The following is a 25,763-nucleotide window of genomic DNA, read 5'->3' as shown; positions in this document are numbered from 1 at the left end:
CCTCGCGGCCAGCTGTGCCGAATTTTTAGTGCGCGGCCACGAGCTGTGAGTTACGTGTACGAGTTACGAATATTGGGACCTATTGCGTTCGAGAACCAGCCCTCCCCTGTGACGCCACCCCCCCATCCCTCAATCTCTACCCCCTCCCTCTCCCTCTCTACCCCCTCCCTCTCCACCCCTCCCCCTCTCTGCGCCTGCACAGTTGGAGGTTATGCGTGAGTGAATAGGGCGGGGGATGGGGTAAAAGGAGCGAATTAATAATATTAATATAATATCAAGGGGGGGGTTAGTGTGCGTGTGTGACGCCGAAGGCCGCCCCCCCCCCCGGAACCCGAGGGGACGGGACCCAACAGGTCCCTCTTGGTCTAGTGTATGAATAAACTGCATTTATTGGTAGATAACGTGCATGCCAGAGAAATGATCATAAGATAGAGATCTCTCTGGATAAGACTAAAGTTTTGAAGATGTTAAAAATTCCAAGGAAATGAGTGAATATTTTGATAAATGGAAGATGTGCCTCAAGAGTAACTTCTGAAGAGAGGGGCATATTTTTTCACGAGGACTTTGATGAAAGTGGATTAGCAATGATTTAAGATCTTTTGGAAGTGTTGGAAGTGGTGTGAGAACATAGCTTGATAGTTCCAAAGGAAGGCAAACACTCTGGGTTGGCTATATGTGTCAAGAGCTTTCAGGAGGCTGAGACAGGTATTTAAAACGGTAGAAGCAAAGCAACCAATCAATAATATACAAAAGATAGATGCTAAGAGATGGGATATGATGAGGTGAACTCTGTAGTAAAGTGAAGACAACATCACCTGCACCAGTGTGTGTGGGAATTGTGCGAGACACGATGCAAAATTACACACAGAGAACCAGGAAAGTGGAAGGACCATGACATAGCGGAGGAGATCTACAGCAGGACAGAGGTCCTTTGTGCCAGGAGGCCATCGAGTTTACCTGCCAGGAGATGCAGTTGAAGCTATGCTCCAGACTAAGACTTCCCAAAACGTAGAGTAATGGTACTTTATCATTAGTACAGTTCAAGTAATTTAGCACTGAGACCATCACATGCAAGAGCTGCATGGCTATGGGAAGCCGTTGCATGAGAGCAAGTTGGTGATAGATTATTAAAGATTCCTTCGGAGCTTGTATTAGTCCCTGCCTCTTCCAATAAAAGGGAGCGCTTGTGATTGTGCATTTGAGCTGCTGCATCATTGCAACAGAATGGGAGTACAGCACAGCAATATTATTACGCTCCTCTCTGGATGCAGCTGAATTTCTAGACCATGGTTGTACATTACCTGTAAATGTATGGTTTTTGAGATTAAATTAACTCTTGACTGATGCTGATTGCCATTTGCATCTTCAATTAAGGCAGCTATTCAAACATATTTGTATGGCATATTTAAAATCAATGAGATTTGTTTACATTTCAATGTCATACTGAAATATTAATGACCACAATATGTGGAGAGTAGGAATCTTCTTGACATTTACAGGAAACTTGGGTGGGTGCAGATAACAGATAAGGATATGCTGAGCACTATTAGGATAAATGTAGAAACAAGGAAGTGCAGATGCTGGCTTACACAAAAGGACACAGTGCGCTGTCGTAACTAGTGGGTCAGGAAGCATTGCTGGAGAATATGAATAGGTGGCGTTCTTGTCCAGAAACAACACCTCTCCATGTTCTCCAGAGATGCTGTATGACCCGGGTTTAATTTGGTGGCAGTATAATATGGTTGCTACTTAAAATCCTGAGTCCTGGACTATCAGCCCTGAGGTAATTTCAAACCTCCCACAGCAGTTGAGCAAATTAAATAACTCCAGAATTTAAAATAAAAATTATCTGGCAGTAATGGTGATTACGAAACCTCTAAATTGTGGTAAAAATTATTTTTATTCACTAACAACATTCTGTCTGATTTTTGACCAGGAAAGAAATCTGCCATCTCTACTCAGTCTGGCCAGTACTGACTTCAGACCCAAAGGCGAGGTGGCTGCCTGTTACCTGCCTCACCTGAGGGACATTTGGAGATTGATAACAAGCGCTAGTATAGCCAACTGTGCCAATGTCCCACAAGTATAGATGAATATAAACAATACTATTTAGATAATTAAAATGGGAGAATATAAACAACATTCTATGTTTCATCTGGTTGTAAATTACATTTGTTTGCTTATGCTTCAGTTTTCTATGAAGAATTGGATTTAACCAATTTGTGTAGTTTCATTGAATACTTATCTTGATCTGAGTTTGGGATTGGAGTATAAACATACAATTTTATGCATTGCCCTCTCTCTTCTTAACATCTCAGAGACATAATTGATGTGGGTGCAGTGGCACTCCGAATTAAAGGAAAATTATAAATTACTTCCTGTACTTATGAATGTGGATTTTTAGTTCCTAGTGATTTCTTTTCAGGGAAATCAGGAAATTTTCCTTCCCCCAAGGAATAATGAGGTGGTTATTAAGGTTGATCCTCATTAACTTGCTGGAGATTTGCTTTCCATCTCAAATGGCCGTTGGATACACGTAGATGCAGACAAAGGAGATACCTTGGAGCGGGGGAAAGGGTAATAGAGTTTGAAGGATTTGTGCTGTTGGCAGGAAAGTTTCTGGGCATTTCATCAGTTAGTGCGGCCACTTTACAATCTAGGACTTGGCTTTGATCCTGATCTCAGCTGCAGTCTGTTGCGTGTTTGCTCTGCGACCTCGTCAATTTTTTCATGCGTTCCAAAAGTTCAGAGTTTTTTTAAAATAGAAATTGAAGGTGAGGAGTTTCATAAGTGATCATAGTTGTAGCAGCACAAAATTCTTGCTTTAGTTTGGAGGATGAGCTGTGAAGCATTCTAAGCATTATGTGGACACACTTATCAATGCATGATTTTTTAAAATTATATTACAGTGTCAAGAGTGTTTAATTATCATATGTTCCAGATAGAACAATGAAATTCTTACTTACAACACAGATATCAAGGAACTTGATGCATGCATAAATCCCATGCATTTGATTCTCCTCTGCATGGCCAGTTCATCAATAAATTAGAGGCTGAAAAGTTATTCTCAGCAGTGAAAATCAACTATAAGATTTTGCTAACTTTGATAAATGATCATCAATAGCTGCCTATTGCTCACATTTTGTGATATAAAATGCAGGGTGGTGAAATGTCCAATCATGTAACATTTAGTGACTGGGGAGAAGCCTACTATATTTCTACTGGGGACATCTGTGAAGGGCCAACATTTTCCAGACAAGATCAGCAACATTTGGGATTTAACAGAGTCCTGTGTACATCACCTTGAAATTCTTTGAATAATTTATATCCTGACTGAAGCACACTTCTAAACAAAATGAATACACTTCTGTACTCAACCGTTAGATTTGCTGAACTGAGGGCAGTCATACCAACTCGTCATATTTATAGAAGAATTTTGAGCAGGCAGAATAATTGTTTAGAAACAAGGAACTGCAGATGTTGGATACACAAAGGACATAAACAGTTAGAATAAATCAGTATGTCTGGCAGCAACTCCGTAGAACATCTGATGTTTTGAGTTTGAACCCTACTTCAGACTCTATAGGTATCCAAAACTCAAGTTGGGAAGGAACTGTGTGGACACAAAATGCTGGAGTAACCCAGCAGGACTGGCAGCATATCTGGAGAGAATGCTTAAAAAGGGTCTTGACCCAAAACATCACCCATTCCTTCTCTCCAGAGATGCTGCCTGTCCCGCTGAGTATTTTGTGTCTATCTTCGGTTTAAACCAGCATCTGCAGTTCCTACCTACACAAGGAATTGTGTGGTCTGGAAATGGAGCTGGAAGCCATGAAATCAAGATGGCAGCGCAGGCAAGTGTTCAGGAAACACATGTGGTAGCGGAGTAACTCAACGGATCAGGCAGCATTTCTGGAGAACCTGGATAGGTGACGTTTTATGTTAGGACCCTTCTTCAGACTCAACACAATAATTGTGTTATATATGTGAGCCCAACAGAAGTGACTAGGATTAATAAATGCAGTACATAAAAATGATTTTTTTTGTTTCCAGATGTTTTGCATTGTTTATTTGTTGTGCTATTGCTCTCCAGTTGATAATTGTTTGTGCCAGGGAACAACAATATGATTCTCCTCACTACAGTAAAAGAGAGTCAGAAGTAAAGGGGCATTAGCAAATACATTTCAAGATGAATACACAAAAGTGGAGCAAATTGTTGATTGTGCCTGAGGTGAGCTGCCTGGCTTTGACAAACCTGCAATGTTTCAAAGGAAATTCTAGATGCGATCCATATGTCCAAAGGTGATGGGCCTTGAATGCTTTATGCACGAGCCCCCTACCCCACAATATGTTCTTATGCATGAGACCATGTCTGCTTAAAATAATTTGAATAGTTCTCCTTACGCACATAGATACCGTTCTCCCACCTTCTATCTCATCCCAGAACCAATATGGAGGCTTGGGAAGCTTGATCTATATTATGATTAGCTACTTAACAACTGATCCTTTTGAACCCCACGATACATGCCTGCCACCGGCATAGAGATTTATTTCTTGCCGATTGGTAAAATGGCAGGAATTTAAACAGTTGCGGAAAACAAGTGGGTGTGTTGTTTACTTCACTTTCCATCACCATAACTGTCATAAGTAAGGAACATCGATCATGCCATCTTAAGGAAATGGAATGGTGATGTACACTGATTTTTTTTTTTGCGAGGCATGCTTACCATATAACTTGATTTTATTTCCATGTGTTAGAACTGAAAGTAGGTATGCCATATATTTGGATAAGTAATAAATATTAATTCTGTGACATATAACACAGAACCAAATAGATGAATCATTTCATTTTGAAAAACCCAGTTTGCTCAAGGTTGTCAGATGCTTCTTCTGAATAACGTGTGTTTTAATTTACAAACATCCACTCCATAAGATGCAGATGGTTTGCAAGCATTTGGCAATGCTTTTGACTTGGGCATTTGATACTCTTCCGTAGAACAAAAAGGTTATGCATCATCATTGTATCTATCAAGATATATCAAAGTATGTTTAGCACATTTGGAATATTGTCAATGGAAAATACTGAGCAAGCTGCAGACAGAATGGGTGTGAAGTATTTTCCACTGCACAGCACATTAAGTTTGCCACAAGTGGAAAAACAAAATGTGCTGGAAGTACTCTACAGGTCAAGCAGTATCTGTGGGGACAGAGAGAAAAAGAGTAAAGCACTGATGAAAAGTCATCAGTCTCAATATTTCTCTTTATCTCTCCAGAAGCTGCCTGACCTCCTCAGTTATCTCAACACTGTCTGTTCTGGAAATCCTTAGGTTTTCATATGCTTTTAAATCTCAAATACTTTCAACACATTTAGTTTAGTTTAGAGATACAGCATGGAAACAGGTCATTGTGCCCACCGAGTCCACATCAACCAGCGATCCCCGCACATCAACATCACCCTATACACACTGGGGGTAGTTTTCAATTTACAATACCAAGCTAATTAGCCTACAACCTTTATATCTCTAGAGTGTAGGAGGAAACCAGAGCTCCCAGAGAAAGCCCAGGCAGATCACGGGGAGAACGTACAAACTCCACACAGACAGCACCCATAGTCAGGATCGGACTCGGGTCTCCTGCGCTGTTAGGCAGCAACTCTACCACTACGTTGCATGCCGCCCAGTTAGTTAGATGAATTGGTTCTTATAAATTATCTATAATGTTGATGAATGGGGGACTGACAGGCTTGTGGAAGAGAAGAGGTAATAAGAGGAGGAATGGGATCAATGGGATTGTACTGATAACTGGTGTGCGCTCAATTGGACTCATGGGAATATGAGAAAAAGAAAAGATAAATCTAGCAATTGTTTAAGTATTTTAATAGATATTTACTGTTTAACGCACACTCCATGATATTAAGGTCTTGAAACCTAGAGCCTTGGCACGCGGACACACTACTGAGTGAATACATCGCCACGTGCTGACCACCTGACTGCTGAAACTCTGAGAAATCAATAGTACCAATGTCACTTTGTCACTTGGTAAACCCTGACCTCCCCACTAAATTATGTTGGTTTTGCTTTAATACCCCAGGACTCCCTTCAAGAGGTGACTCCCTTCAAGAAGCCTTGAAGATGACATAAAGTGACCTTCATAGAGTGCCCTCCATAATGTTTGGGACAAAGACCCAGCATTTATTTATTTGCCTCGGTTCTCTACAATTTGAGATATGTAATAGAAAAAAATAACATGTGGTTAAAGTGCACATTGTCAGATTTTATTAAAGGCCATTTTTATACATTTTGTTTTCACCATGTAGAAATTATATATGTTTGGGACACATGGCTTCACAGGCATTTGTAATTGCTCAGGTGTGTTTAACTGCCTCCTTAATGCAGGTATAAGAGAGCTCTCAGCGCCTCGTCTTTCCTCCAGTCCTTTGGAAAATTGTATTCCTGTTTATCAACATGAGGACCAAAGTTTTGCCAATGAAAGTCAAGGAAGCCATTATGAGACTGAGAAACAAGAATAAAACTGTTAGAGACATCAGCCAAACCCTAGGCTTACCAACATCAACTGTATGGAACATCATTAAGAAGAAAGAGAGCACTGGTGAGCTTACTAATCGCAAAGGGACTGGCAGGCCAAGGAAGACCTCCACAGCTGATGACAGAAGAATTATCTCTATAATAAAGAAAAATGCCAAAATACCTGTCCAACAGATCAGAAACACTCTTCAGGAGTCAGGTGTGGATTTATCAATGACCACTGTCTGCAGAAGACTTCATGAACTGAAATCCAGAGGCTACACTGCAAGATGCAAACCACTGGTTAGCTGCAAAAATAGGATGGCCAGGTTACAATTTGCCAAGAGGTACTTAAAAGAGTAACCACAGTTCTGGAAAAAGGTTGTGGACAGACGAGACAAAGATTAACTATATCAGAGTGAAGGCAAGAGCAAAGTATGGAGGAGAGATGGAACTGCCCAAATCCAAAGCATACCTCCTCATCTGTGAAACACAGTGGTGGGGAGGTTATGGCCTGGGCATGTATGGCTGCTGAAGGTACTGGCGCACTTATCTTCATTAATGATACAACTGCTGATGGTAGTAGCATAATGAATTCTGAAGTGTATAGACAAATGCCTCAAAACTCATTGGCCAGCGGTTCATTCTACAACAAGACAATGATCCCAAACTGCTAAAGCAACAAAGGAGTTTTTCAAAGCTAAAAAATGATCAATTCTTGAGCGGCCAAGTAAATCACCAGATCTGAACCCAATTGAGTATGCCTTATATATGCTGGACTAGAAAGCTGGACTAGCCCCCAAAACAAGCATAAGCTAAAGATGGCTGCAATACAGGCATGGCAGAGCATCACCAGAGAAGACACCCAGCAACTGGTGATGTCCATGAATCGCAGACTTCAAGCAGTCATTGCATGCAAAGGATATGCAACAAAATATTAAACATTACTAATTTTATTTATATAGACATTGCTGTGTCCCAAACATAATGGTGCCCTAAAATGGGGGGACTATGTATAAACACCGCTGTAATTTCAACATGGTGAAACCAAATGTATAAAAATTGCCTTCATTAAAATCTGACAATGTGCACTTTAACCACTTGTAATTTTTTCTATTACAAATCTCAAATTGTGGAGTACCGAGGCAAATAAATAAATGATGGGTCTTTGTCTCAAACATGATGGAGGGCACTGTACATGTTTGAAACTAAATATGAATACTGCTTTAAAACATATCCAGAATCGTATAAACTGCAGCAAACGCAATAACCGTAAAGTGAAATAGCTGCGAAGGTTTGTAGAAAAGATTTGCAAGATTATGGAGAAGAGGCTGGGGTGGAATTGGTGAGTTAATATGGTAGAGAACTGGTGTTGGCAGGGTGAGACAAATAGCCTTGTTTTGAGCTAAAATGGGCAAAGAAGAATTTTGATCAGGAGGGCATGACTGAATTTCTGGAGTGGTGTGGTGTAACATGGTCAAACTCTTGTTTCATTCCAGAAAAGTACTTGAACTTCAGTTACTTGTCAGCTGTTGCAGTGATGTAACTAGTACAGGAGTTGCCTCACATCTCCTGCCACTGAGGTTCAATGCTACCTGTGCGGACTTTGCATGTTCTCTCTGTGACCATGTGTGTTACCCCCAGTTGCACTGGTTTAACTCTCTATATTGTAAGTTACTTGGCCACTGTAAATTTCTCCAATATGTAGGTAAGTGGTGGCAGTTGTGGGGATGTGGTGGGAATAAAAAGAGATTAGTTAAATGGGTGCTTAATACTCCATGTGACCTTGGTGGGCAGCAGGGCCTAATTCTATGCTCTGTAACTCTTGGACTCTGACATTGCCTTGAGCAAACAACGGCAAACGTCCAAGTTGCTGACCAATGTTTTCAAGGTTTTTTCCAATGCGAGCAGTCTATGGAGAATTGCTGAATTGCTCAAACAATTGATTACTGCATATTCCCTCAAGAAGTTTGTAAAGCAGCCCGAGTTGTTGAAGAGAAGGAAACACCGAAATCAAAATTGGATCTTTCAGTTTATCTACCCACGTGCATGCCCGAGATGCAACTGTTGGTTTCATGGTGCAATGATGAATACATCTGATAGCTTTAACTGACATTAAAACTGCAAAATTGAATCATTGCGTTTTATATTAAAGGAGGAGAGGTAGCGGTCAGATCTGATAATCAAACAATGCCAGTTTGGTTCAGAGTTTGTTTTATTTTTGTGTTTCTGCTTAGTGTTGGTGGATTATTGATGAGTAAAGGTGAAGACAGAAGCGACATTAATTAACTGTTAAAATACCAACCATATTCTGGCAATCCATGGATTGGAACTTTGTAGATAGACTGAGCTGCGTTAAAGGATGCTGTTTGTTTCTTGAAATTCATAAGTTGAGATAAATTGTTGGTCCTCACAAGATCCCAGTTAATTCCCAGGATGGCAGGACTCTGATGAAACAATGGATCGACTGGGCTTATATTCACTGGAATTTAGAAGGATGAGAGGGAATCTTTTAGAAACATAAAATTCTTAAAGGATTGGACAGGCTAGATGCAGGAAAAATGTTCCCTATGTTGGGGGAGTTCAGAACCAGGGGTCACAGTTTAATATTAAGAGGTAGGCCATTTAGGACTGAGATGAGGAAAAACGTTTTCAGCCCGAGAGTTGTGAATCTGTGGAATTCTTTGCCACAGAAGGCAGTGGAGGCCAATTCACTGGATGTATTCAAGAGTGAGTTAGATATAGCTCTTATGCTAACTTATGGCTAACAGAATCAAGGGAAATTGGGGAGAAAGCAGGAACAGGTACTTGTTCTGGATGATCAGCCATGAACATATTGAATGGCGGTGCCGACTCAAAGGGGTGAATGGCCTACTCCTGCACCTATATTCTATGTTTCTATATAAAGAGTATCATTTAAACTTTATAACTAATTGAAGTGGAATGTTCTTGGTTGATAAATGCTGTTCTACTTAACAATTTGAATGCCCAATACAGCTAGTCTTAAAGTTTGTACTTCAGAATTTGAAGAAGAAAGCTTGTAGTTTCGCCAGTTTATATGGAAGCTCTTGGTAATAATTAATAATGAAACTGGAAGATTGGGCCATGATATCACCACTGTGAAGAGAATCGTAGTTAATGTTTCAGGTCAGTGACTCCCCCAGTCAGTGACCTCAAACTAGCACTGTTCCTCTCTCTGGAGAAACTGCCACGGAATCTTGCCCAACAATTCATGATGGGATTTCTGAGTGTCCAAATGTGATATGGCAATAGTCCTAATTATGTTTCATTCCAAATAAAAGTTGAGTTTTAAACACACAGATCTGAAGAAAAATGGCAAAGATTCCAAGTTGCTAGGCCAATGTTTTCAAGGTTGTTTACAATGAGAAGAGGCAGTGTGCTGTTCTGGACAAAACAATGATGTATGGAAGTTTCACAGGACAAATTTCTAACACATTAGGTCCCAACCCTCTATGTTCTCCAGAGATGCTGTTTGTTGCACTGAGGTACGCCAAACATTGGCGTATTTTCTGTGGCGGCTGGCGAGATTCGCGGATGGTCTGTTGCCTCCCTGGTGCCAGGGTTCAAGATACCACAAACCGACTTCAGAACATCCTCGAGAGGGAAGGTGAACTGCCGACAGTAGTTGTGCACATGCGCACAAACAACGTCGGGAGGAGGAGGAATGAGGTTCCGCAACACAAGTTTAGAGAGTTAGGAAAAAGACTGAAATGCAGGACTTCCAGGGTGGTTATCTCTGGATACCTTCCAGTACCTCGTGCTAGTGAGGGCAAGAACAGGGAGATAGTGGATCTGAGTATGTGGATGGCGGTCTGGTGCAGAGAGCAAGGATTAAACTTTATAGATCACTTGGATCTCTTCTGGGGTTGGGATGACCTGTACAAAAGGGATGGGTTACATCTTAACTGGAGTATCAGTATCAGTATTACAGTTGAACAACGGGGACTATGGAGCCATGAGGGAGGAGCTGGCCAAAGTTGACTGGAAAGATATCCTAGCAGGGATGACAGTGGAACAACAATGGCAGGAAGCACACCCCCCCCTCCCCCCACCTCGGTCATGACTGACCATGGGTGATGCATCCTAGTTTGCAGGTGATGTGTGGTCGAATGCAAGCCTGGGCGATGATATGGAGGACAGGCTGTTGACCATGCAGCACGTCCCCCCTCTCCACATCGCTAATCGATCTAAAGGAACAACATGGCCGTTACGGTTTGGCACTAGCGCCGTTGCAGGAGCTGCCAGAGCGAGGTTGTAGACAACAACGAACTACCTTAAGGGCTCCGACTCCAGATTTTCTTGAGGTTTACTCCAGGAACCTTTTCCATGACTGGATATGGCCACAAGGCAGTGGAGGTTTTAAATCAGTTTTCCCTCACCTATATGGACCGCATTCCCAGGCTGACGAGCCCCGTCTGCCCGAGACTCATGGGGGCGGGAGCGTCTACCTTCCCGTGCAGGTCTATTGCACCTGCCCACTGCCGACAATGGCAGGTATTTCTGGGAACAATACAGAAGGTGCAGGATCAGTTCATTCCAAAGAGGAAGAAAGATTCCAAGAGGAGTAAGGGGCAACCGTGGCTGACAAGGGAACTCAGGGACAGTATTAAAATAAAGGAGAAGAAGTATAACATAGCAAAAATGAGCAGGAGTGGATGTTTCCCAGAGGATTGGGAAACATTTAAGAGCAACAGAAGAGAACTTAAAAAGCAGAACGGGGAGAAAAGATGAGGTACGAAGGTAAGTTAGCCAAGAATATAAAGGAGGATAGTAAAAGCTTCTTTAGGTATGTGAAGAGGAAAAAATTAGTTAAGACGAAAGTTGGACCCTTGAAGACCGAAACAGGTGAATTTATTATGGGGAACAAGGAAATGGCAGATTAGTTGAACAGGTACTTTGGATCTTCCTTCACTGAGGAAGACACAAATAATCTCCCTGATGTAGTAGTGCCCAGAGGATCTAGGGTGACGGAGGAACTGAAGGAAATCCACATTAGGCAGGAAATGGTGTTGGGTAGACTGATGGGACTGAAGGCTGATAAATTCACAGGGTCTGATGCTCTGCATCCCACGGTACTTAAGGAAGTGGCTCTAGTAATCATGGACGCATTGGTGATCATTTTCCAATGTTCTATAGATTCATGATTAGTTCCTGTGGATTGGAGGGTAGCTCATGTTATCCCACTTTCTATGAAAGGCGGGAGAGAGAAAACAGGGAATTATAGACCAGTTAGCCTGATATCAGTGGTGGAGAAGATGCTGGACAATTATAAAAGATGAAATAGAGGGTTATGGTATGAGTGCAGGCAGGTGGGACTAAGGGAAAAAAAGTTGTTCGGCACGGACTTGTAGGGCCGAGATGGCCTGTTTCCGTGCTGAATTGTTATATGGTTATATGGTTATAGCAGCAGATTTGGATAGCAGTAACAGGATCGGTCCGAGTCAGCATGCATTTAAGAAAGGGAAATCATGCTTGACTGATCTTCCAGCATTTTTTGAGGATGTAACTAGGAAAATCGACAAGGGAGAGCCAGTGGATATAGTGTACCTGGACTTTCTGAAAACATTTGATAAGGTCCCACATAGGAGATTAGTGGGCAAAATTAAAGCACATGGTATTGGGGGTAGGGTACTGACATGGATAGAAAATTGGTTGGCAGACAGGAAACAAAGAGTAGGGATTAATAGGTCCCTTTCTGAATGGCAGGCAGTGACTGGTGGGGTACCGCAAGGCTCGGTGCTGGGACCGCAGCTATTATTGAGGAGATTATTATTTGTCTTTAGTTTTAGCTTGAACCAGAACATCTGAAAATTTAAAGTTTAATATAGTAACTGTGCTGATACTGAGCCCAACCAACCACGTAATGGATATTATCCATTCCGGAGGTTTTACTTTTATGATGCCATTTAAACTTAACTTGGATTTCAATTACTTCAATGTAAAAATAATTGGGAATGGGGAGCATTGGAACAAAAATTTGCCCTCAGTACATGTTAGCTGTAATATAATAATGTATGCATGTTGGTAGGGGCAATCAAAACAAAGATATTTTTATCATTGTTGTGTTATGAATACCATAGAAAATATTATGTACTCTCAAAATCACATTAAATAGAATAATATTGCTTAAATATATAGTTATTGGACTTTGCATTTCGGAAAAGTCCCAGCTGAGAGGAAGACAGCAAAATACTGAAAATATTGGGGGTGAAAATGCTCCGTACCAATGGGAGGGGGGACACCCTCCTTACACACTCTCTCTAACTTCAAGTAAACCTTGCATCCCTCTCTCTCCATCCCTCCCCCACCCTAGTTGTTGTACTGGTTTCAATGTCATCCTGGTGAGTTTCATTGTCTGTAACATGTTGAATTACTCCAGCTTCTTTTGTCCATCTCAGAGATAGTTCAGAGGTCTCCATCGAGGTAGATGGGAGGTCAGGGCCGAACTTTAGCTGGTGAGAGGAACGGCTTAGTTGCCTGTAACAGCTGTGAGGGAACCGTCCCTGAATCTAGAGGTATGGGTTTTCAAACTTCTGTACCTTTTGCTTGATGGAAGAGGGAGTGACCAGGGTGAGACTGGTCCCTGATTATGCTGGTGGCATTGCCGAGGCAGCATTTAGTGTAGATGGTGTCCTTGGAAGGGAGACACAAAATGCTGTAGTAACTTGCAAGGGAGGTTGGTTTGCGGGATGGTCTGAGCTACATCCAAACTCTCTGCAATTTATTGTGGTCTTGGATAGAGCTGTTCCCAAAACATTCTGTGATGCGTCCCAATAAAATGCTTACTATGGCGCATCTGTAGAAGTTGGTGAGAGTTGCTGGAGACATACTAAACTCCCTCAGCCTTCTAATGGAGTGGAGTCATTGGTATGCATGCTTGGACATTGCTTCTATGTGCCTAGTCCAGGACAAATTTCTGGTGATATTTATTCCCAAGAACTTAAAGCTTTCAGCATCTCTACTTTGGCGCCATCAATTAATGTGTGTGTACTGCTTTACTTCCTGACATCAATCACAATCTTCTTAGCCTTGCTGACACTGAGGGAGAGATGGATGTCTTGGCACCAATTTATAGGGTTCTCAATCTCCATTCTGCATTCCATCTCATCGTTATTTGATTACCACACAACTATGGTAGTGTCATCTGTGAAACCTGTAAATTGCGTTGGATTGGTATATGGTTGCACATTCATGAGTATATAAGGTGTATAGCAGGGAATACATACTTGTGGGGCATCAGTGTTGAAGATTATTGTAGAGCATGATTCGTCGCCTATTATCACTGATTGTAGTCGATTGGTCAGGAAGTTAAGGATCCAATCGCAGAAGGGAGTTGTGTCACCAAGTTCCACGAGTTTGGAGATGAGCTTGGTTGGGATAATGCTATTTAAAACATAGCTATAGTCTATAAATAGGAGTCTGACCTATTTTTATATCTTTTGTTAGCTTTATCTAGTTGTTCCACAGATGAGTGTAGGGCTGGAGAGATGGCATCAACTGTAGACTTGTTGTGGCAGTAGATGAACTGCAGTGGATCAAGGTTGCTTGGTAGACTGGACTTAATGCGTGCTATAACCAGCTTCGCGAAGCACTTCATGATGGTGGATGTCAAGGCCACTAGATGGTAGTTATTAACACACGAGATCTTGCTTTTCTTTGGCACCGAGCTGATAGTGGTCTTCTTGGAGCACGTGGGCACCTCCGAATGGTGTCGAGGAGAGATAAAAAATGGCCGTGAACACTCCCATTAGTTGGTCACGGCCAAGGACCTTGTCTGGGCCAGTTGTTTTTCGTGGGTTCATCCTGAGGAAGGCTGCACTTAGTTCTGCACTTAGTTCTGAAAAGGCAAACTTGAGTCTGATGGGATGAATGTCATCAGCCTGTAGAATGGATTGTTCATCAGGGAGGGCTGCACTATCACCAGCGATATGTGTGCAAACATTGCAAAATAAACAAAAATCATAGGCAATACTCTGTGGTGTCCATTGTGGGGGGGTGATTTTTTGTCTGTAAGATAATCCTGTCAGTCTTTGTCCAAGATGGCTGCCGTGAAGGGAGAGTGGACACTGGCGTGCTTTAGCTGCTGCTGCTCTCTCTTCACATTGTGTTTTTGAGTTTTGTTTTTGGACTGAATTCTGTTTTTAATTTGTGTTTCTGTGATGTCTTTATTATTTATCTTACTCTGATTATATGTTTATATTTATTGTTAACCTATGTAAGGTGTCCTTGAGATGTCTGAAATGCGCCCAATAAATAAAATTTATTATTATTATTATTATTATTATTATTATTATCACCTCCTGCATGAATATTCCTTCATCAAATTTTCAAGCACAAGATGGAGCCAACCACCTTTATTTGTAAAATGTCGCTGGGACCACTTTGTGGTTGAGTTCCCATACGTGGATGTTTCCTTTTGCCTGGCTTTTTCATTTTACATCCACCCTTTCAAACTCTAAAGAATAAAGGGAAGTTAATCATTTTGTATGATCGCACATTCACACCTGAAACACACAAATGGGCATTTTTGGGAAGAGGGAATCGGTGAAGTTCAGCTTGCAGGTTGCAATCTGTTGCTCAAAACAATTGAGGTGAAGCAGAGGTTAAAAGTATACTTGAAGAATGCATTAACCGGTTATCCTTGTGTGAGAGGACGGTTAAAGGAAGGGGAGGAGACTACCTACTGCTGCTGCTCCAGCTCTCTAATCTCCACAAGACGAATGTTACAGACTGATATGAGCGGAGTGGTTGGTTGTTTACCAGTTTCAGAGCTGCGTGCTCATTTCCAGCTTGCTGAAGACTGCCACGACAACTGAACCAAATTGTTAAAAGCATAACTGTAACAAATATACTCTACATTTTCAGTTTTACAACGGACTGTTCACCAAGGGATATAAATGGGTGAAAATTCTAATTTGAGAAACATGACTTCAAATGCAGCAACTTTATTTTGGCTAATGTGAGTTTTGCCCTCTGTGAATTATTTTCTCTTAATGCTCAGTTTACTGATGATTTTGCTTGTGTAAAACTTTTTAAATGTGTTTTTGTACTAAACTTCATTTTGTACTAAACTTGTGCCCACATTTTTATTCTCTTGAGTGGTTTTGTCCATTGCTCCATATCAGACTTCCAATTCTTTACCAGCCCATTTTATATTAACCAGATTAGTTATTTTAAATCCAAAATGTTTAAACATTTTTAAAAAGAAATATGCTGCTCCATTTAGCAGAAAGAAACAGGAACTTGAGTTGCACTTTTGATAACCGCTAATCTAACAAGCTTCCTTCTACTTTCTAACTTTATGATTTGCTTTCCAATTTGTTGAATATATTTTTTGGCTGGTAATCCTATAGGAGACAAAGGTCTATGATACCACCTGCTACATTGAGTTAACCATTTTCTAGGGGAAATGGGTGAAGAATTAGTGAAATTGCACTCCTGATAATAGTTTTGCAGAGACTACCATCTTACTTCCTCTTTTGTTAGGTAAAGTTCTAGTCATTATACCTGGAACCTAGACATATTTATTTACATCTGCAAATAATATATAAAATACATTAATTATTTATACCTATGCCAGATGTGATTAAAATGCAAAACAGAGATTGCTACCTCCTTGTACATATGCAGATTTTTGGTTCTGGACATCTGCATGCTCAGTAATTGTTGTGCATATTAGAACACTCAAAACTACTGGAAAAACCACCCAGTTTTAATTATCTCGCTTGTTGCACACTTAGAATTACCCCGATTTTCCTCTTTATAATTATTCTTTACTGCACTGGGCGGATGAAGAAAACAACATTTACAAGTTTCGACTAAGTTAAAATTAAGTGTAAATTAGTAATCTTGTGTAATTGTGCGTACTGTATTTACTAGATGTATCATGCATAGTTCCTGTCATACTTAAAATGTTACACTCTAATGTAGCTGTTAAAATGCATTGAGTAACATGTCGTACAATCTGCAATAGTTCAACAGTAGCTTTGTTTAGTAATTTTATTTCTGGGTAAACTATTGTAAAGAGTTAATGAAGTAGAATTATTACATTGGTAGTTTCAGGTGAAGCTTTTTTTAATTGGTAAGCATGAAAATATGTCAATGCTGTGCCATTAATCTGCCACAGCAAACTACGAGGAGATATGCCTCTGAAATTGGAAGGTTTTAGATTCAAATCCCATTCCAAAGAGTGCCTGTATATTGTGTCCATACAAGTTCCGAGCGGAGCAATCCCATCAGTCCCATATACCCCCCTCCTTATAAACTCTTTATATAGTTGCAACTCTCGCTCATATATATGCACATCTTTTACATTAACCTAAATTTGGGCAAGCACAAATTTGGGGATCTGGCTGGAAACTGGAGCATCTGCAGAAATTGGGGGATGCTCATGTTAAATTATATAGTGTTGTGTTCATTTTATTTGTGTGGCTGTATGGTAACTCATATTTCACTGCACCAATTGGTGTGTGTGACAATAAATGTAACTTGAACTTGAACTTAAAACCCATGCCGTCCTTGAGCAAAGAATCCGAGCTTTAAATCCACAGCACAACACAGCACATGCCTTATTTTAGATGAGACATCAACCAAGATTCCTTATGGATTACATATACATTATGGATTGGATTTAAATACACATATGCTGGTCTCTACACTATGTGATAATGCAGAGTGGGTACAAAACAATAATGAGCACAGGAAAAACATCCACCTCATTGGATCAGAATGTGAAACATGCTTCCACAAAGAATATTTGAGGTGTAAATGCTCTTCAGGGGAAGGTAGTTCATGTCGAAGGGAAAAGAAAGATAACGATGGAGATGCTTAAAGGAGAAATAGAGGAGGCTCAAGTAGATCATAAACCTTAGCTTGGCCTTTTGGCCAAATGGCATGGTTCTGCCCTTAAACCCCTTGTGTTCCAAAAGAAGACTCAGTTTAGCACTTTATTGTTGTTTAGTTTCTATTTTGGATTTCATTTTCTCTGAAAAAATTAATTGTATTTCCAGACCTATTTATTGCAATGAGAAGTTGCTTGAGAAATTAATTCAGAATTAAGCAGGTGTTATTAGTCCCTTAGTATTGTCTAACTTGTATTCAAAATGGATGTGCAGCTAAATGTTCTATTGTCCACATCAACCCCAGATACTCTGGAAAACATGGCCACTAATTACTTTACCAGGAAAATGTATGTGGTTAATATTGCCAGTTAATCTCATAAAATGTTGTGTAAAACAACAAATTGCTGGTGGATCTCAGCAGGTCAGGCAGGATCTGTCAAGGGACATAAACAGACATTTTGAGTCGGGACCCTTCTTCTGATAGGTTCAGGTGACCCACTGAATTTCGCCAGCGGTCCAGTTTTTTTTTTACTCAAGATCTACAGTCTCTTGTGTGTACAAAAAATAATCTGTTATTTAGGAAGCTTCTGAGAATTTCAAATATGCGATTCCATTATAACAAATCAGATTCAGATCTTGTTTGCATTCAGTTATCTATAACCAGTTTTGCACAGTAAATGCTCCAGACAGGCAAAATTAACTCCTTGAAGACATTTAATGAGATCAACCAGTTCTATTTGCCTTCTGGTTTTAAAAGATGTAGTTCTTCAATCCACAACTGTGCAAGGTTGCCAGGCCACAAGCTAGTCTTTGCCAGATTAGCATCTTTCTGTTTCTTTCAGACAAATGGTACCTTTGTCTTGTGGCCAGTGAGCCCGTGCTATATTCTAAAAGAAAGCTTGGTTCGAAATGTGCAAGGGCAATTTTGTTTTGTGGTTTGTCAAAAGTAATATTTGGCATACAAAGTTGGAAACTTGACAAATGTTGTATTTACGAGTGGACCTGCCAATGGATTGTGGAAGTCGGCCAACAGGATGCATCTGGCAGCTTGCTAGATGAATCCTTGAGAACATCAGGAGGAGCAGAACTTTAAAAAATAGAATTGGACCATTGAAATGCCAATGGACGTGTTGATTAGTGTTAACTTTTATCAATTTAAGATCAACCATGAAAAGAAAGTTTGCATTAACCTTGTACTTTTGTCCTCAGAACATCTATCAGCAAAACACCATCTCTATGGCTCCTGATCTGTAAGCTATTTGGTTGCAGAAATGATAAAATGAACGGAGAAACCCTTTGTCTTGTGAGCCAGAATGCTAGCAGTATCCATCGTACACAGTGGTGCAGGAGTTGGTGTTATCCCTTCACCGAATCAAGAAACCAGATATGATTTGGTCTTGGGTGTTATCTGTGAGATTTGCACATTTTCTCCATGAATGTTTGAGTTTCTGCCAGATGCTCCAGTTTCCTTTTGCATCCAAAAGATGTACTGGTAGGATAATTGGCAACTGGCTAAAATGGATAGTTGGTAAAAGAATCAAAGGGGAGTTGATGGGCATGTGTGAGAAATTTAAGTGGCAGGGCTGTCGGGAAATAAAGAGAGCGGAATCCTGGAATGCACTGCTGCAAACTGACACAAACCTGATGGACCAAATGCTTTCCTTCTGCATGATTGTAAGAGGCTAAGTATCCGTTTGGCAACACTGCTTTATGTTGTTGGCCACCTTGTCCAAAAAAATAAGGCATCTCCCTTCAAATGTCATGCTGGGGGAAATGCGTTTGCATTATGGATTGGATTTAAATATACAAATATTTGAACTACACCAGTTATGGCTGAGTAAGCAAAACATGAACAATGTACATGATTTATTGTGGTGATGAAGAACGGGATGCCAAACCTTAATAGGGAACATTTTTTTTTAATCGGATGCTTCTAATTCTGAAATGAGTAGAAGAACAACTCATCACTTGCACACACGCAAGCCATCAATATGGCTGAATTGTACAAAGTCCAATCAATGCAAGTATTTGGATGTTAATAGATCTTTTGAAGTAGGAACTTTTTTACTACCTCTTGAGTTTTAGCTGGTGAAAAGCAGTCATACTAATTCAAAACGTAATACTATTGATTATAATGCTGAATTCCTTTTTTATGCTACTTTGACACCATTCCTTTATATTACAAAATATTTGGTATTCACAATCTTTTACTTCGTACAACCCATACATTCACACAGCTCAATGTCGTTTTATTTCTCCTGCTCTTTCTTTTCTCTCCCCGTTTCTCTCTCTGAAACTATTTTCCTACCTCTTGAGTTTTTGTTTATGTTTTTTGTTTTTTGTTATGTTTAATTTCTTCTCAAAGTATGTTTCAAAGATTGATGGTGATTGGCAAAAGAACCAAATTTAACATGAAGGAAAGTATTTTTACAAAGCAAATGGTTGTGGTTTTGAATGCACATGGATAATAATGGTGGCAGATTCAGTAAGAGCACTCAAAAGGAAGCCAAACAAGTATTTGACAATGACGGAAATGGGATAGGCAGGATTACTTATACATGAAGTTCGTCCGGACGCGATGGGCCAAACAGCTCCATTGCTCACAAAGGGTCTTGCAGCATCTCAGGAGATCGGAGAGAGGAGAAGAACTTCTTGAAAGTAGGCGTACCTTGAAGAGATTTTGCAGTGTAGCAGTGAAACGTAGAAATTGAAGTGAAGCATACAAATTAGCCAGAAAAAGCAGCCTACCAGAGGACTGGGAGAAATTCCGTCCAGCAGAGAAGGACAAAGGGCTTAATTAGGAATGGGAAAATAGATTATGAAAGAAAACTGGCAGGGAACATAAAAACTGACTGCTAATGTTTTTATAGATGTGTGAAGAGAAAAAGATTAGTTAAAACAAATGTAGGTCCCTTGCAGTCAGAAACAGGTGAATTGATCATGGGGAACAAGGACATGGCAGACCAATGGAATAACTACTTTGGTTCTGTCTTCATTAAGGAATCTGCCGGAAATAGCAGGGGACCGGGGGTCAAATGAGATGGAGGAAATGAGTGAAGTCCAGGTTAGTCGGGTAGTGGTGTTAGGTAAATTGAATGGATTAAAGGCCGATAAATTCGCAGGGCCAAATAGGCTGCATCCGAGAGTACTTAAGGAAATAGCCCCAGAAGTAGTGGAAGCATTAGTGATAATTTTTCAAAACTCTTTAGATACTGGAGCATTTCCTGAGGATTGGAAGGTAGCTAATGTAACCCCACTTTTTAAAAAGGGATGGAGAGAGAAAACAGGCAATTACAGACCAGTTAGTCTAACATCGGTAGTGGGGAATGCTAGTCAGTAATTAAAGATGGGATAGCAGCACATTTGGAAAGAGGTGAAATCATTGGACAAAGTCAGCATGGATTTATGAAAGGTAAATCATGTCTGACGAATCTTATAGAATTTTTCGAGGATGTAACTAGTAGAGTGGATAAGGGAGAACAAGTAGATGTGTTATATCTGGACACTCAGAAGGCTTTTAACAAGGTCCTACATAAGAGATTAGTATACAAACTTAAAGCACATGGTACTAGGGGTTCAGTATTGATGTGGATAGAGAACTGGCTGACAGACAGGAAGCAAAAAGTAGGAGTAAACGGGTCCCATTCAGAATGGCAGGCAGTGACTAGTGGGGTACCGCAAGGATCAGTGCTGGGACCCCATCTATTTACAATATATATTAATGATTTGGACGAGGGAATTGAATGCAACATCTCCAGGTTTGCGGATGACACAAAGCTGGGGGGCAGTGTTAGCTGTGAGGAGGATGCTAGGAGGCTGCAAGATGACTTGGATAGGCTGGGTGAGTGGGCAAATGTTTGGCAGATGCAGTATAATGTGGATAAATGTGAGGTTATCCACTTTGGTGGCAAAAACAGGAAAGTAGACTATTATCTGAATGGTGCCTGATTAGGAAAAGGGGAGACGCAACGAGACCTGGGTGTCATAGTACACCAGTCATTGAAAGTAGGCATGCAGGTGCAGCAGGCAGTGAAGAAAGTGAATGGTATGTTAGCATTCATAGCAAAAGGATTTGAGTATAGGAGCTGGGAGGTTCAACTGCAGTTGTACAGGGTCTTGGTGAGACCACACCTGGAGTATTGCGTACAGTTTTGGTCTCCTAATCTGAGGAAGGACATTCTTGCCATAGAGGGAGTACAGAGAAGGTTCACTAGACTGATTCCTGGGATGTCAGGACTTTCATATGAAGAAAGACTGGATAGACTCAGCTTGTACTCGCTAGAATTTAGAAGATTGAGGGGGGATCGTATAGAAACTTACAAGAGGCTAGATGCAGGCTAGATGCAGGAAGATTGTTCCTGATGTTGGGGAAGTCCAGAACAAGGGGTCACAGTTTAAGGATAAAGGGGAAATCTTTTAGGACTGAGATGAGAACAACATTTTTCACACAGAGAGTGGTAAATCTCTGGAATTCTCTGCCACAGAATGTAGTTGAGGCCAGTTCATTGGCTATATTTAAGAGGGAGTTAGATGTGGCCCTTGTGGCTAAAGGGATCAGGGGGTATGGAGAGTAAGCAAGTACAGGATACTGAGTTGGATGATCATATTGAATCATATTGAATAGTGGTGCAGGCTTGAAGGGCCGAATGGCCTACTCCTGCACCTATTTTCTATATTTCTATGTTTCTATTATCTGTGGAATGATGATGATGTGGAGCATGCAAAGTCATTTGTGGCATGCAAATGAGAAATGAATAGGCAACAACAGCAATTTACACTGATAAAAAGAATAGTAAGATTAAACGAGGATTTACCAGTTCGAAGTTTGATCATTATTTTATGAGGAGTAATGTTAAGGGATTACGTGAAGAACCCGCCAGGACGCATGCGTGTCATTCTTCAAAGCAGCAGTGTGAAATCACAGATAACAGTAATGACTGAACATAGTAAGATTAGAGGAGAGTATACCAGTTGAACTGTATGATCAAGGGTGGGAGCGGAGGGCACGTAATCCCTCAATGTTACTCCTCATAAAATAATGATCAAACTTCGAACTGGTAAGCTCGTTTAATCTTACTATTTTACTTCGGAGTCACGTGAGTGACTACATGAAGATTTCAAAGCTCTGTGATTTCATGCCGTGGAAACGAGTCCATGCATCACATCTGCCTTAATTGACTAAGGGAGGAATTGTGTTAACATGTTTAAACATGAATCCGGCATTGAAATCCATGATAAAGTTATTAACAACAAATGATAACCCTTATTTCATGGGGTGAAATCATATTACAGAACTTAAAATTGATTCTGCAAAAGTTCCAGGTTTAACCACTGGTTTATGGTAGAATTGTTGGAACGTTTTTTTCCCTTGACCATCCTGCTGCCATGATCATATTGAATGGCGGTGCAGGCTCGAAGGGCCGAATGGCCCACTCCTGCACCTAATTTCTATGTTTCTATGTCTCCAGGATTTGGTCCATCGGTACGTCCAACTCCATAGCTGCCGATGTAGCTACAGCCCTGGTGGAATGAGATTTGACTATGTTAGTATCCACTCCAGCTGTTGTTAAAACCTGTTTCAGCCATCTGGAAAAGTTTGAACCGACACTTTTTTGTGGGGTTGCTTGTGGCTGATCAGTAGTGCCATCTCATAGCCTCTGATGTTTTTGGTGTTCTCCATATATAACAACAAATGTCTTATTATACAGAGACGATCATCTATAGGGTAAGCCCTAAATTCTATTTTGAGGCCTGATGGTCCCGGTCTGTTCTGTTTGACTAATTCGTGAATATGAAAAGGTATATTTCTTGTTGAAGAAGTCATATTGTCTAGCCGTAACTTATGTAAAGACTGTACCCTTTGTACTGTGACCAAAGCCATCAGCATGATTGTTTTATGCGTCAGTTTTTGCAGGGACAGAGCTGTTGCTGGAGACCAGTTCCGTAGCAACGTTAGGACAATACTCACATAGGCTCCACTAGGGGCGCTGCCCTGGCAGCAGCCTCTACCTACAGCCTGTATGTCATTTCTATCTTTTTTATTATTTTTAGTTAGTCTAAAGTCTGTTTTAGGGGGAAACTTTTACTTTTCTATGTGGGGGAGGGGGGCAGGGTAAGGGGGAAACCGTCTCCAAGTCTCTTCCTGGCGGGGACGCGACTATTTCTCCGAGTCGCGTCCTCGCCCCCCACCTCGCGGCCTACCAGCTGGATCGGAGCGGCCTTTCCTGCCGGGGACCGGGATCCGGACCAGGGCTGCTACAGCGGCGGCGCAGCGCTGGAGTCAACGCGGAGCGGGCGATGCCTACCTGGGTCGCCGTTTGGACCTCCGGAGCGTTGGGCTGTTGCTCCAACATCGTGGAGCTCTGGTGCGGAGAGCTTCCAACGCGGGCGGCGCTGAACAACACCGAGGAGTCCTGGGGCGCATTGCAGAGGGCCTACAGCAGCAGTCTCCACCCGGCGCGGCCTGCGGACTTTGGAAGCCGCCGACTCCGGTAGGAGGGGGCCGACTCTGGTGTCCACGCCGCTGAGGACGTCCCGCAGCCCCGACGTCGGACTGGTATCATCCCGGCGAGCGGTCCTGGACATCGGGCCGCCCGTAGCTGCAACTGCGGAGGGCTTGGGGAGACCCTGACCACGGGGAACAGTGGAGGAAGAGACTGACTTTGGTGCCTTCCCACACAGTGGGAAACTTTGGTTCTGCTGTGTGGGGATGTTTTGTGTTGAATTCTATAGTGTGTTGAGTCCTGTTTATTTTTATTGTATGGCTGTATGGGAATTCATTTCACTGTGCCATCTGGCACACGTGACAATTAAATTTATCTTGTATCTTGTATCTCTTGTACATCCCATATTTGAGAGTACCTGGTTCTTGGGGGATTGATATTAAAAATTCTCCTCATAAGTTTGGTTACCAGGGGGTGAGTCCCAACAGAATGGCGCTCTTATCCTCGCCATAGATATGCTGAAAGGGCACTTCTGGCGCAGTTAATGGCACTGTAACTGAGCCCCTCATCATAATGGAGGCCTGCCAGGAATTCCAGAACAGACGTTATGTTCAATGTTTGGTCCGTCAGTCCCAGTTCCAGTAGAGGTTTCTTTAAACTCTACAAATTAATAAGTTTGTCGTATTATGACATGGATGGCTATCCCCAGTTACGGGATGAACCAACAAATCTGGTCATTTCAGGATGGTGATACATGGTTCTAAGACCATGTCAAGTATCACAGGGAACCATGGTTGATTAGGCCAATCGGGCACTACCAAAATACCAGACGCCGAGTCTTGTTGTATTTTGTGTAATACCCGACTGATGAGGCAGAAAGGAGGGAATGCGTAGAAAAAACAATTTCCCCCAATGCAGCGAAAAAGCATCTATCGCTGATGCCCCAGGGTCTGGTTCCCAAGAAACATAGTTTGGTAACTGGTGATTGAGTCTAGATGCATATAGATCGATATCTGGTGTTCCATACTGTGCTACAATATCACCAAATACTTTTATATCCAACATCCATTCGATGTTTTCATTGAATTTGCATGACCTGGTGTCTGCCACTGAATTTAGGTTACCTGGTAGGTAAGTAGCTGATATCCAAATATTTCTCTGGATACACCATTGCCAAATTGTATTAGCCGGATTGTCACATGATGTCGATTTGATTCCACCCATATGGTTGATATATGCCACCACGGTGGTATTGTCAATCTGTAGTCTAACATGCTGGTGATATATTCCAGAACAGTATGACTTTAGGCCATAGAACGCACCCAACATTTCAAGGTAGTTTATGCCAAGTGGCTGTAGTAATGATGCCTCCTGTGCATTCCATCTACCTCCACAGCTGGAGATGGAATTGGTAGCACCCCAACCAAGTGCACTGGCATCAGTTTGTAGCACCACTGAGGGGTTGCTGATAATGATAGGGCTGGAACAATGCCGAATGTTATCCCTCCACCATTTTAATTCCATAATTGCTTTGATTGGTAGCTTCATTGGTCTGTCGAAATGACCAGCATTAATTTTGAGCGCTTGTATTTTTGCCCTTTGTAAATTTTGATAATACAAAGGTCCAAATTGTGTGGCTGGAAAAGCAGCCACTTCTTTGCCAATCACCCTTGCTACCATTCTGATAGATGGTTCACTGATGTCAATGAAGTTGTTGCAGGCCTTAGTTAAGCCTTGTCCTTTGGTAAAGTCACCGACATGTGAACTGAGTCAATAGTGAACCCCAAATAATCCATTATGGTGGAAGGCGTTAGTTTAGATTTAACTGGATGGATGATAAACCCCAGTTTCTCAAACAATTGTTTGGTGGCTGATACAGCTAGTTTGGCTAATTCCAAAGTTTAGCCCACAATGAATATGTCATCTAGATAGGC

At 41.4% G+C, this 25,763-nt stretch overlaps 1 protein-coding gene across 4 annotated transcripts in view; it reads left to right on the top strand.

The window, feature by feature from the left end:
• LOC129695436 (tyrosine-protein kinase JAK2-like) overlaps window positions 1-25,763 on the top strand; it is a 228,533-nt gene that overhangs the window by 87,621 nt on the left and 115,149 nt on the right. The window contains exon 1 of one of the 4 annotated variants that reach the window (XM_055632387.1): window positions 15,222-15,504. The exons of the other annotated variants lie outside the window; for them this stretch is intronic. The gene's annotated coding sequence lies outside the window, so the exon portion shown is untranslated. Of the gene's footprint in view, window positions 1-15,221; window positions 15,505-25,763 lie in introns of those variants that run through there. 4 annotated transcript variants of the gene reach the window in all.

Source organism: Leucoraja erinacea, chromosome 3, assembly GCF_028641065.1.
Source record: "Leucoraja erinacea ecotype New England chromosome 3, Leri_hhj_1, whole genome shotgun sequence".
Classification (NCBI taxonomy): Eukaryota; Metazoa; Chordata; class Chondrichthyes; order Rajiformes; family Rajidae; genus Leucoraja; species Leucoraja erinaceus.
Note: the sequence above shows the minus strand (reverse complement) of the source record. Positions and strands in the feature narration are given on the sequence as shown.